The 9,688-nt window shown below is 54.4% G+C and overlaps 1 long non-coding RNA gene and 1 other non-coding gene across 3 annotated transcripts; both read left to right on the plus strand.

The window, feature by feature from the left end:
- The first annotated feature begins 4,197 nt into the window (after positions 1-4,197).
- On the plus strand, positions 4,198-6,277 carry LOC131816771 (uncharacterized). Of its 2 annotated transcripts, none has more exons than XR_009348175.1 (3): positions 4,198-4,620; positions 4,896-4,940; positions 5,193-6,277. It is a non-coding gene; the product is annotated as an uncharacterized LOC131816771 (long non-coding RNA). The 2 variants fall into 2 exon arrangements; XR_009348176.1 differs by having other exon boundaries at positions 5,287-6,277.
- On the plus strand, positions 4,424-4,614 carry LOC131817289 (U2 spliceosomal RNA). The gene has a single exon (XR_009348472.1). It is a non-coding gene; the product is annotated as a U2 spliceosomal RNA (small nuclear RNA).
- Positions 6,278-9,688: the final 3,411 nt, after the last annotated feature.

The raw sequence follows: 9,688 nt of genomic DNA on the forward strand, positions 1-9,688 counted from the left end.
ACCAGATTACAGTTAGAGTTTTTAAAGGCAGAGTAGGAGTGAATTTGGCGGTGGGTGAGGACAAAGGGGAAGATGTTAGTCTCTAAGGCATTTTGAAAGCAAGGTCTCCAGGACCTTGAGGGGCTAGCTCTTGTTGGGAGAAAGGTTATTTATTACTAGTAGTAAAAATCTTCTTGTGAGACCCTTTAGATGTATATCAGCGGACCCTACACTTGGGAATTATCTCGACACTATCTTGGAGGTTTAGAGATAGTTTCCTAAAGGAATTGTTAAAGTAGACTTACAGGATCCTGGTCGGACCTGTCGGGGTAGGGCGTCGGTCAGGCTAGGATTGTCCTTGGCAAAACCTCGAGGTGAGGGTGGTTGAGTCCCCGGGGGAGAGCCACTCTGTCTGCTTCAAGGGCTTGTCAGTAGGTGAGGAATTTTAATGATTTTCTTCTCCCCCTGTGTCCCACTTCAAAAATCTTAAAAAAAAAAAAAAAAAGATCCAGAAGCAGATCCAAATATATATGAGGACTTTCTTATATGATACAGGTGGCATCTGAAACCGATACTAGATGGGCCGTTATATGATGCTGGGACAAGTGGGTAGCCATCCAGAAGAAATAGTCAGATTTATACCAGGACTCACTAGGGGGCGCCTGGGTGGTTCAGTGGGTTAAGCTTCTGCCTTTGGCTCAGGTCATGATCTCAGGGTCCTGGGATGGAGGCCCCAACATCGAGCTCTCTGCTCAGCAGGGAGTCTGCTTCCCTCTCTCTCTCTGCCTGCCGCTCTCCCTACTTGGGATCTCTGTCAAATAAAATCTTAGGGAAAAATATACTACTCACACACTAGGATACATACACAGCATGCTAGAGATGGAAATGCAAAAAGGTAACTCAAAGGACAGTGGGCAAAGACTATGAAGAGAAAATGATAGTGGATCTTAAGCACGAGGACACATGACCATCCTTGCTCCTAAAGATACCACTGGCTACTCTGTTACGCAAGAGTCTGATAGCAAGACAGTTGGGCAAGGCTGTGGGAAAAGAGTCTCTGTCCCCAGCTTATCATTCCCACCTCCTCTGAAGCGACAGTCAAGGGAACCGGGGTGAGATTGGAGGATGCTTTGACAGGGCGTGACCGTCCCCTCTCTGGCCTGCACTGTGGAGGCACTTCGGTCTGTGCCCATCGATGCGAGCTGGCTAAAGGAGACCCATATTACCCAAACTCCTAAGAAGCTGGTGCGTGAACTAGAACAGGAAATCATTTTTTTTTTTAACTTTTTTTTATTTATTTGACAGAGAGACATCACAAGTAGGCAGAGAGGCAGGCAGAGACAGAGAGAGGAGGAAGCAGGCTCCCTGCTGAGCAGAGAGCCCTATGCGGGACTCGATCCCAGGACCCTGAGATCATGACCTGAGCCGAAGGCAGCGGCCTAACCCACTGAGCCACCCAGGCGCCCGGAAATCATTTTTTTTAAACTCTGTATTTCTTTTTAAAGATTTTATTTATTTGACAGATCACAAGTGGGCAGAGAGGCCGGCAATGGTGGGGGAAGCAGGCTCCCCGCTGAGCAGAGAGTCTGATGAGGGGCTCCTTCCCAGGACCCTGAGATCATGATCTGAGCCGAGGGAGAGACTTAACCCACTGAGCCACCCAGGCGCCCCGAAAATCATTTTTAGTCATTTATTTTTATTTTAAAAAAGATGGGGCGCCTGGGTGGCTCAGTGGGTTAAAGCCTCTGCCTTCGGCTCAGGTCATGATCCCGGGGTCCTGGGATTGAGCCCCACATCGGGCTGTCGGCTTCACGGGAGGCCTGCTTCCTCCTCTCTCTCTCTCTGCTTCTCTGCCCACTTGTGAACTCTGTCTGTCAAAGAAATAAATCTTTAAAAAAATTTTTTTTAAAGATTTTATTTATTTGTCAGAGAACGAGCACACACGAGCAGGCAGAGTGGCAGGCAGAGGCCTAGAGAGAAGCAGGGTCCCTGCGGAGCAAGGAGCCCAGTACCGGACTGGATCCCAGGACCCTGGGATCATGGCCTGACCGAGGGCAATGGCTTAACCGACTGAGTCACTCAGGTGTCCCAGGAAATCATTTTTTTTAAGGTTTTTTAATTTTTCATTTGACAGAGATCACAAGTAGGCTGAGAGACGGGGTGGGCGGGGGGGTGGGGCAGGCTCCCCACCAAGCAGAGAGTCCAATGTGGGGCTTGATCCAGAACCCTGAGATCATGACCTGAGCCGAAGGCAGAAGCTTTAACTACTGAGACACCCAAGCACCCCACCAGGAAATCATTTTTAAAGATACTTTGTTTCTTCATCTTTAAGTAGGTACTACACCCAAGAGGGGGCCTGAACTCAGACCCTAAGAGCAAGAATCCCGTGGTCCACCCACTGAGCCAACCAGGCGCCACCTAGAAAGGGAAATCACTAATTTCCAATGGGAAATGCACCTTCCCCATGAGGGAATGTGTCATTCTGCAACATAAAACTTCTCCTTCTAAATATCAGAAAGCCCACAAAGCAAATGTAGTGAGCACACGATGGGTTCCTAAGCGTGGAAGCGCTCAGAGCTGTAGTAGAACACACGGAGGGTCCTAAGGACCACAAGGCCCAAGAGCTTTGCTAATCCCTTTCTGTAGGCAGGTATCCCATGATATAATATTGATTCATTCATTTAATCAACTAAGTACGCCGGGTGTCTGGTATATGCCAGGCGCTATTCAAGCACTGGAGATATAAATGGAAACAAAACACACCCAGATCCCCTCTCTAGGGTTTCTGCGCTGTTGAGTTAAAAGACTATTATAAACTCACGTTTAGGTGTCCAGGGATATGCTACTACTAAATAAAAAGAAAGGCAGGGGGGTGCCTGGGTGGCTCAGTGAGTTAAAGCCTCTGCCTTCGGCTCAGGTCATGATCCCAGGGTCCTGGGATCAAGCCCCGCATCGGGTTCTCTGCTCAGCGGGGAGCCTGCTTCCTCCTCTCTCTCTCTGCCTACTTGTGATCTCTGTCTGTCAAATAAATAAATAAAATCTTTAAAAAAAAAAAAAAAAGAAAGAAAGAAAGAAAGGAGGGGAGGTAAGGGAGAACCCAGGGCACTGGGTGGAGGAGGGAAGATGAAGGTCAGGATTATAGGCCAGGATCACAGTCTCCCTTTGGAGATGAGGAGGCTACAGAGAAGTGACTTGCCCGAGCTAGTTTCCCTGCCTTTGGTTCTCCAGGATACAGTCTACAGCAAACCTGTCTCCTTATCCCCAGTAATGATGTGCAGTAATTTCTCATCTCCCCAGCTCCCCGTTTAGAGATAAGGGACAGAAGGGGGAGGGTGAATCGAGGAGGCCAAGGTATACAGTAGGTCCCACCGGGTATCGGAGCCAACGCTCTCAGGGCCTGCACGGGTCGTGGCTTACAGCCTGTCTACGGGAAGGACTCCTGTGTCACTCTGGGCAACACTTCCATCTCCTCATGGGCTGGACACACAAGCGTCACGTCTCTTTGGTGCCCTTTCTAGGCCCTGCACTCTCGGTTTCCCAGGCCCATCCAGCCTCTTCCACGGAGCCCATGGTCTCGGGCACATTGCTTCACCTGTCTGCCTCAACTGCCCCATGCGTAGGCAAACTTGCCAAGTCTGAGATGAAGAAAGCACTGAGCCCAGGTGTGAGCCCTATCAAGGAACGTTTGTCTTTTATCGTGCCCCTTGCTCCATCTAACTCTAACCCTAACCCAGAACCCATATTCTCAGCGACTGACACCAAGGTCACCTCATTAACTACGTCTGCTTTCCCTAAATCCCATCAAGGAGGTCTGAAGGCGACCACTTCTCCACTGGGGAAACTGAGGCTCAGGAGGTTAGGGAGTGTGCCCAAGGGCTCTGCGGACAGGGCAGGGTGGCCACAGTATCAGGGCCCAGTCTCGGGGCCCCGCCTTGTCTCTGGAGCCCTTCCCAGGTGGCCACAGCCCCGCGCTTCTCCGCTGGTTCCCAGCCGCGGGGACCCAGTAATCTCCCAGCAGGGTCCTAAGGTGATGCTCCGACGAGTTTCGCGGAAACTCGGACCACTCTGCCCCAGCCCCCGTCCTCCCCGGGGACATCCCCACTTCTCTGGGTCTTCCCCTCACGCCAGCAAGCGCTTCCCAGCAAACAGCTCTGCTTCCACCGGGGTTCCTCTCCGGCGCGGCCACGCCTCCGTGCGCGGAAGGGGCGGGGCATTCAAATTAGAAATGGCGATCGGCGCGAGCGACAAAGCGACGACAGAAGCACCATTTCTGTGTTCAGGTGTAGAGAATGGACACGTGTGCGGCCGAGCGTCCTGAGCGATGGCCGCCATAGCGCTGTCGGCGAGGGGAGGGAAGCGAGGCGTGGGCCGTGCGCGCCGCGGCTCGCCGTGAGTGCAATATGGATGGCGACTTGGCGGTGACCGCGAGGGACGAGTGTGCGGTATCGCTTCTCGGCCTTTTGGCTAAGATCAAGTGTAGTATCTGTTCTTATCAGTTTAATATCTGATACGTCCTCTATCCGAGGACAATATATTAAATGGATTTTTGGAGCAGGGAGATGGAATAGGAGCTTGCTCCGTCCACTCCACGCATCGACCTGGTATTGCAGTACTTCCAGGAACGGTGCACCCCCTTCGGGGGTAAATATTCTGGTAACTAATGGCAGGTTTAATAGTTTTTCTTCTCTAGTTGCATGAATACTTTATTTTCTCTGAGAAAAGGTTTTATGAAAAGGGTTTTCTTACAGGAATTCCTCCTCCTGTTAGGTGTTCATCTGGGCAACTTAACTCTGTGGCTTTTAAGTAGTTTATTTTGGCCTGTCGACCTTCTTTTCTAAGTGTGATGTATAGACAAGAGTTCCGGAGGCAAAAAGTTTCTTCTGGAGATCGTACTCATTTCTTTTCCTTCTCCCCAGGTCCTGACTGGTTTGAGCTAGTTTGGGATTGGAACACTAAATTAGGTACCACCGGTGGGGGTGTGATGACGTGGTGATGACAATGACGGAGGGTGGGGGGAGGAGTTACAGCTTAAGGTTTGTCCACAGTTCAAGAAATACTTGATGAGGGGCACTTGGGTGGCACAGTCCTTAAGCGTCTGCATTCCACTCAGGTCATAATCCTGGGGCCCTGGGATCAAGCCCTGCATCAGGCTCCTTGCTAGGTGTGAATCTTATCTCCCTCTCCCACTCTACTCACTTGTATTCCCTTTCTAGCTATGTGTATGTCTCTCAGATAAATAAATGAAATCTTAAAAAAAGAAAGAAAGAAGGAACGGACATATTTATTGAATGCTTTCTATGTGCCAAGACCCGATGACAGGAGTGACTCCTACCCCCAGACCAACAGGCCTCCAGCCCAAGAAAACTTACAGTCTCCAGTAGAGAAAATGAAGGAAGAAATAGGCGCGGGTCCAGGATGGTTTCCTGACCTGAGATTTCTACAGACCTTGCAATGGATTTCTTCTCATGAGTTGTGCACACTCCTTTGCCACCAGAGGGTTCCCTCAACTGACTGATGCAAGGCATCTGCTTGGACTCTCCTATCCACTGATTTAATGAGATATCCTAGGAGCTGATACCAAACAGTTGAACAGGCAACACAAAATGGACAAAGGATAGTCTCCGGGTCGGGGGAGTGGGGAGAGAGAAACACAGATATAGGCAGACATCTGGCCCCCGGGGCACATCCAACCCCACCACCACCCGTGGCCTGGGCTACCTGGTCCTGGCACGGGCCCTAGGGTGGATCCATTCCCCTGCTGCATCCACCTGATCAGGTAGGATAAGCTGGGGGAGTGGAGGGGGCAGGTGTCTCAGAGGCCATCAAGAGACCCGCACACTCCCCTGGCCACCCCACCCCACCCCACCCCTGACTACAGAGGGAGGTAAACCCTACAGTAAAACAGCACGATGTTCAGGAGGTCCTGTTGTCGTCCAGCCCAGGGACATCCCCTCCAAAGCCCAGAAAACTGCTTCCTCTTTATACCGGCGTCTACTGAGAGAGAAGGAAGCCCAGGGCCCAGCTCGCGTTCTGGAAGGGACACATTCCACACAGCTAGACACCCCATCTGGGCTCACACACTGGGTGACTGGGAAGACCCTCAGCTCAGGCTGGCCTGTAGCCGAAGAGGGCTCTCAAGCCCTTTGAGGGGAGCAGGGCAGTGGGGGCAGCTCTGTGGTTTGGGCCACAGGATCTGGCAGACCCCATTGTGCTGATGACAGTGACATGTCCTTGAAGGAAAGACATGTTGGAGTTGATGGGAGCCCCGGCAGGGAAGGATCACAGCGCGGGTTCTACCTGCGGGCTCTACCTGCGGGTTCTGGAGCAGGCCGCCAGGCCACCGATGCCAGAGACTTTGCCTTCTGAAAAGCAGCTCCTGGAACACTGCTGGGCATTTGGGGAGACGGCTGTTTCCCTGGGGACCACGGATACTGGGCAGGACAGGCTCCCAGCAGCGGCAGGCCATCCTGAGATAAACGTGGGGTATCAGGATGGAGGAGACACTGGGCAGCCGACAGACCCAATGACCCCACCCGCCTTTGTTGGCTACCGCAGACCCGGCACAGTGGGCGTGGGAATGGGGGAAGCCCATAAGGGTGGCCGTGGAGGTCCCATACCGGCCAGCATCCTTCGGGGGCCCTCGGTCCTGAGCTCAGTGGGGGTACTGGAGCCGGGCCATTTCTACCGAGGGGATGTGGGGCTCTTCTAGTCGGTCGTTAAGGGCTCTGCCTTTGTCAGTAGCTATGGGGCTTGAGGCTCTCCCAGCCCACACCTGCCTCCTCCCTCCTTCTTTCAAAGCGTTAGCCACCCCCGCATCCCTCCCCCGCAAAGAACCTCCTGTGCTCCTCACTCTGTCCAGCAACATCTTCCCAGAGGACCCAACTGCCACCTAGGACTCACACCCCAGTGGGCAACTTTACCAAACATTGGACTATGTAATGCTCGTGTCTGTCCAATGGAAAGAAGGAAGGAAGAGAAAAGGAGAGAAACAGAAGGAAAGGAAGGGAGGGAGGGAAGAAGGGAGGAAGAAAAGGACGAACAAAACTGGGAACAAATATTTGCCAGCCCACCAGAGGCGGGGTTCATCTCCAAATTACACAGGAGATCCCGGAAAGGGATCAGAAAGAAAAAGGAAAGAGGAAAACCGACTGGATAAAACATGAGTAAAGGTCATGCAGTTCAGGGGAAGGATCATCAGTGTGGCTTTTCACATACACATACACATGAGCGAAGACGGACAAAGAGAGAAATGCGTAGGACAACGGTCCCGAGATAGAATTGATCACCTGTGAGTTCGGCAAAAATCCAAGAGTCTGCTGAGCTACTAGGTACGCCAGGCTCCAAAAACATGTTGCTGGAGACCGCTCAGTCCCCGCCCCAGATCTTTGGCTCCAGTGAGAATAGCAGGGACCACCACGAGGGTGCGACACCTTGGCGGAGGCACATGGCTCTTGGTGAGGGTGACACCCCGTTCTGTGGGTGTGGACCTGTATGGGCTCTGGGGCACGGCCCACGGCTCTGGGTTCTCCGGATGCCCTGGAGTCCGTGAACGCGCAAGAGGCCAATGCGTGCACTAGAAGGCGAAGAAAGCGTCTTTCCCAGGAGAGGCAGTGCAAGCGCCTTCAGGTCAAAATACATGGGAACCCATCCGGTGACTCCTGAAGACCCCGGAACCAAGCAGAGGGGTCTTGTGTGGGTGAGGCGGCAAGAGCCCTCACCAGAAGCCTGCACCAGGGGCTGGGTAAGCGGGGTTGATGGCTGACCTGGTTTGAGCCTCACCCTTCACTCATCCCTTCTAGAGATGCTTAGGAGCTGGGCATGGCTCTAGCTCCAGAAAGTCATAAAACGCAGTCCAGGTTGGATTTCCAGGGCCTGGAGAGTGCTGGGGTGGAGGGCCAGGGGCAGGTGTGGGATAGGAGGCCATCCGGGGACCAAGTGCCTGGGGGACCTATCTTCTTCGTGCTGGTGCCAGCCACAGGAGAAAGTTAAAACCAGGCTGGGGGCAGAGAGGGGCGCCTCTCTGGTGGGGGCGGGAAAACAGGAGGCACGAAACAGGCCCCACATTAGGTGTTATTAGGACCAGGCATTCAGAGAGGAGATGCGGGTTGGGAAAAGTGACTGGCCCAATTACTGTCTCTCCCGGAGGGTTGGCTACTCCTGCTGGGCATTTCCACAGAGGGCGTCCGAGGCTCACCCGAGCACTTCCTGAGGACGAGTGCAAGAGAGATCGTCCTCTCCGCCAAGGGAGAGGGGGGCAACCCCAGGCCGGGTGAGAGTCACAGAACCCAGAGCTAGGGCCGCGCTGGGCCGTGAGCACAAATATCGCCATCGTGTTACCCGCGTCCCCTCTGCCCACGCAGATGCGTGGGAACCTGCCGCCCTCGTTGCCCTCCCAGGTGCAGGTCGGGTTCTCAGGGTTCCCTCCCACAGACTCCTGCAGCGGGCGGGGCCTGCGCTCCAGACGCGGCCCGTTTCTGGGGACAGGCGGAGGGCAGCGGGTCACCGGACCCGTTTCTTAACCTCTCGGGTCTCGGGGATCCCAGCTGGGAAGTGAGGGTGAGAAGAACTTCAGCTCGCTCCGGGGTACCCAGGGCCCAACGCGGGAGAGCGAAGCCTTGCAGGGCAGGTGCGTCCAGCGCGCGCGAGGGCGGTGCCATCAGGGTTCTTTCCCCGCAGGGCCACGGCCCCTGAGGAGTCCATGAGGTTGCGGTGCTGGTCTCACGGTCCTTCCGGCTAAGTGCAGGCTTTGCGGGGCACCCACCGAGCACAAAACCAGACGGCGGCCGGGGAGCGGTTGGCGGGGTAGGTGTCTCGGTCGCGGAAGGCTGGAGAGGAGGTGCTTAGGGCGGAGTCCGGCTACCGGACACAGGCACCCGCACAGGTTCCCCGCCCTTTCGCTTGGGTCGGGGGATGGGGCGGGGCGTGCAAACAGCAGGTCATCGTCTAGGGAAGAGGGCGAGGGAGCGGCAGGGGATGTGAAAACTCACCAGGGATGCGGGGGATCACTGCAACCGAAACCGCGTGTGGAGCGTCCCGCCCGGGGAGAGTGAGCCAGGAGTGCCGACAGAGGGTGACTCGGCTCCCGGGGAGTGCAGTACGGATGGCGGCGCGACGGTGGCGGCGAGGACAGGGCGGCCGGCATCACTTCTGGACCTCTTGGCTAAGTGTGGTATCTGTTCTTATCAGTTTATTTTTTTAATTATTATTATTATTATTATTATTATTTTTAGTGATAGACAGGGAGCACAAGTAGGCAGAGAGGCAGGCAGAGAGGGGTGGGGGAAGCAGGCTCCGTCCCGGAGCAGAGAGCCCCATGCGGGACTCCATCCCAGGATCCTGGGATCAGGACCTGAGCCGAAGGCAGCGGCTTAACCCACTGAGCCACCCAGGCACCCCTCTTTTTGAGTTTGTTCATCTCAGTGACGTTTCATTTCCCACCTAGGGTCCTGGCACGCGGGTGTTTTCTGTAGCACAGATTTGGGGCAGCGACGTGTAGCTACTGTGGCCCGAGTGTGCAGAGCCTGACCTTCCTGCCCTGTGGTACCGCCCTTGGTTGATCTGTGTGCTGGTGGCCATCAGGATCGGTTTCTCCACGTGTTTGCTGCCTCTTCTCCAAGTGCTTTCCCTGCTTTCTCCTGGTCCCCTTCTGGACTCAGACGCGCTACCGTTGCACCGCGAGGTCCTCCTGGGCCCCTTCTGCCCTTGAGGT

The sequence above is a fragment of the Mustela lutreola genome, chromosome 15 (genome assembly GCF_030435805.1).
Source record: "Mustela lutreola isolate mMusLut2 chromosome 15, mMusLut2.pri, whole genome shotgun sequence".
Lineage (NCBI taxonomy): Eukaryota > Metazoa > Chordata > Mammalia > Carnivora > Mustelidae > Mustela > Mustela lutreola.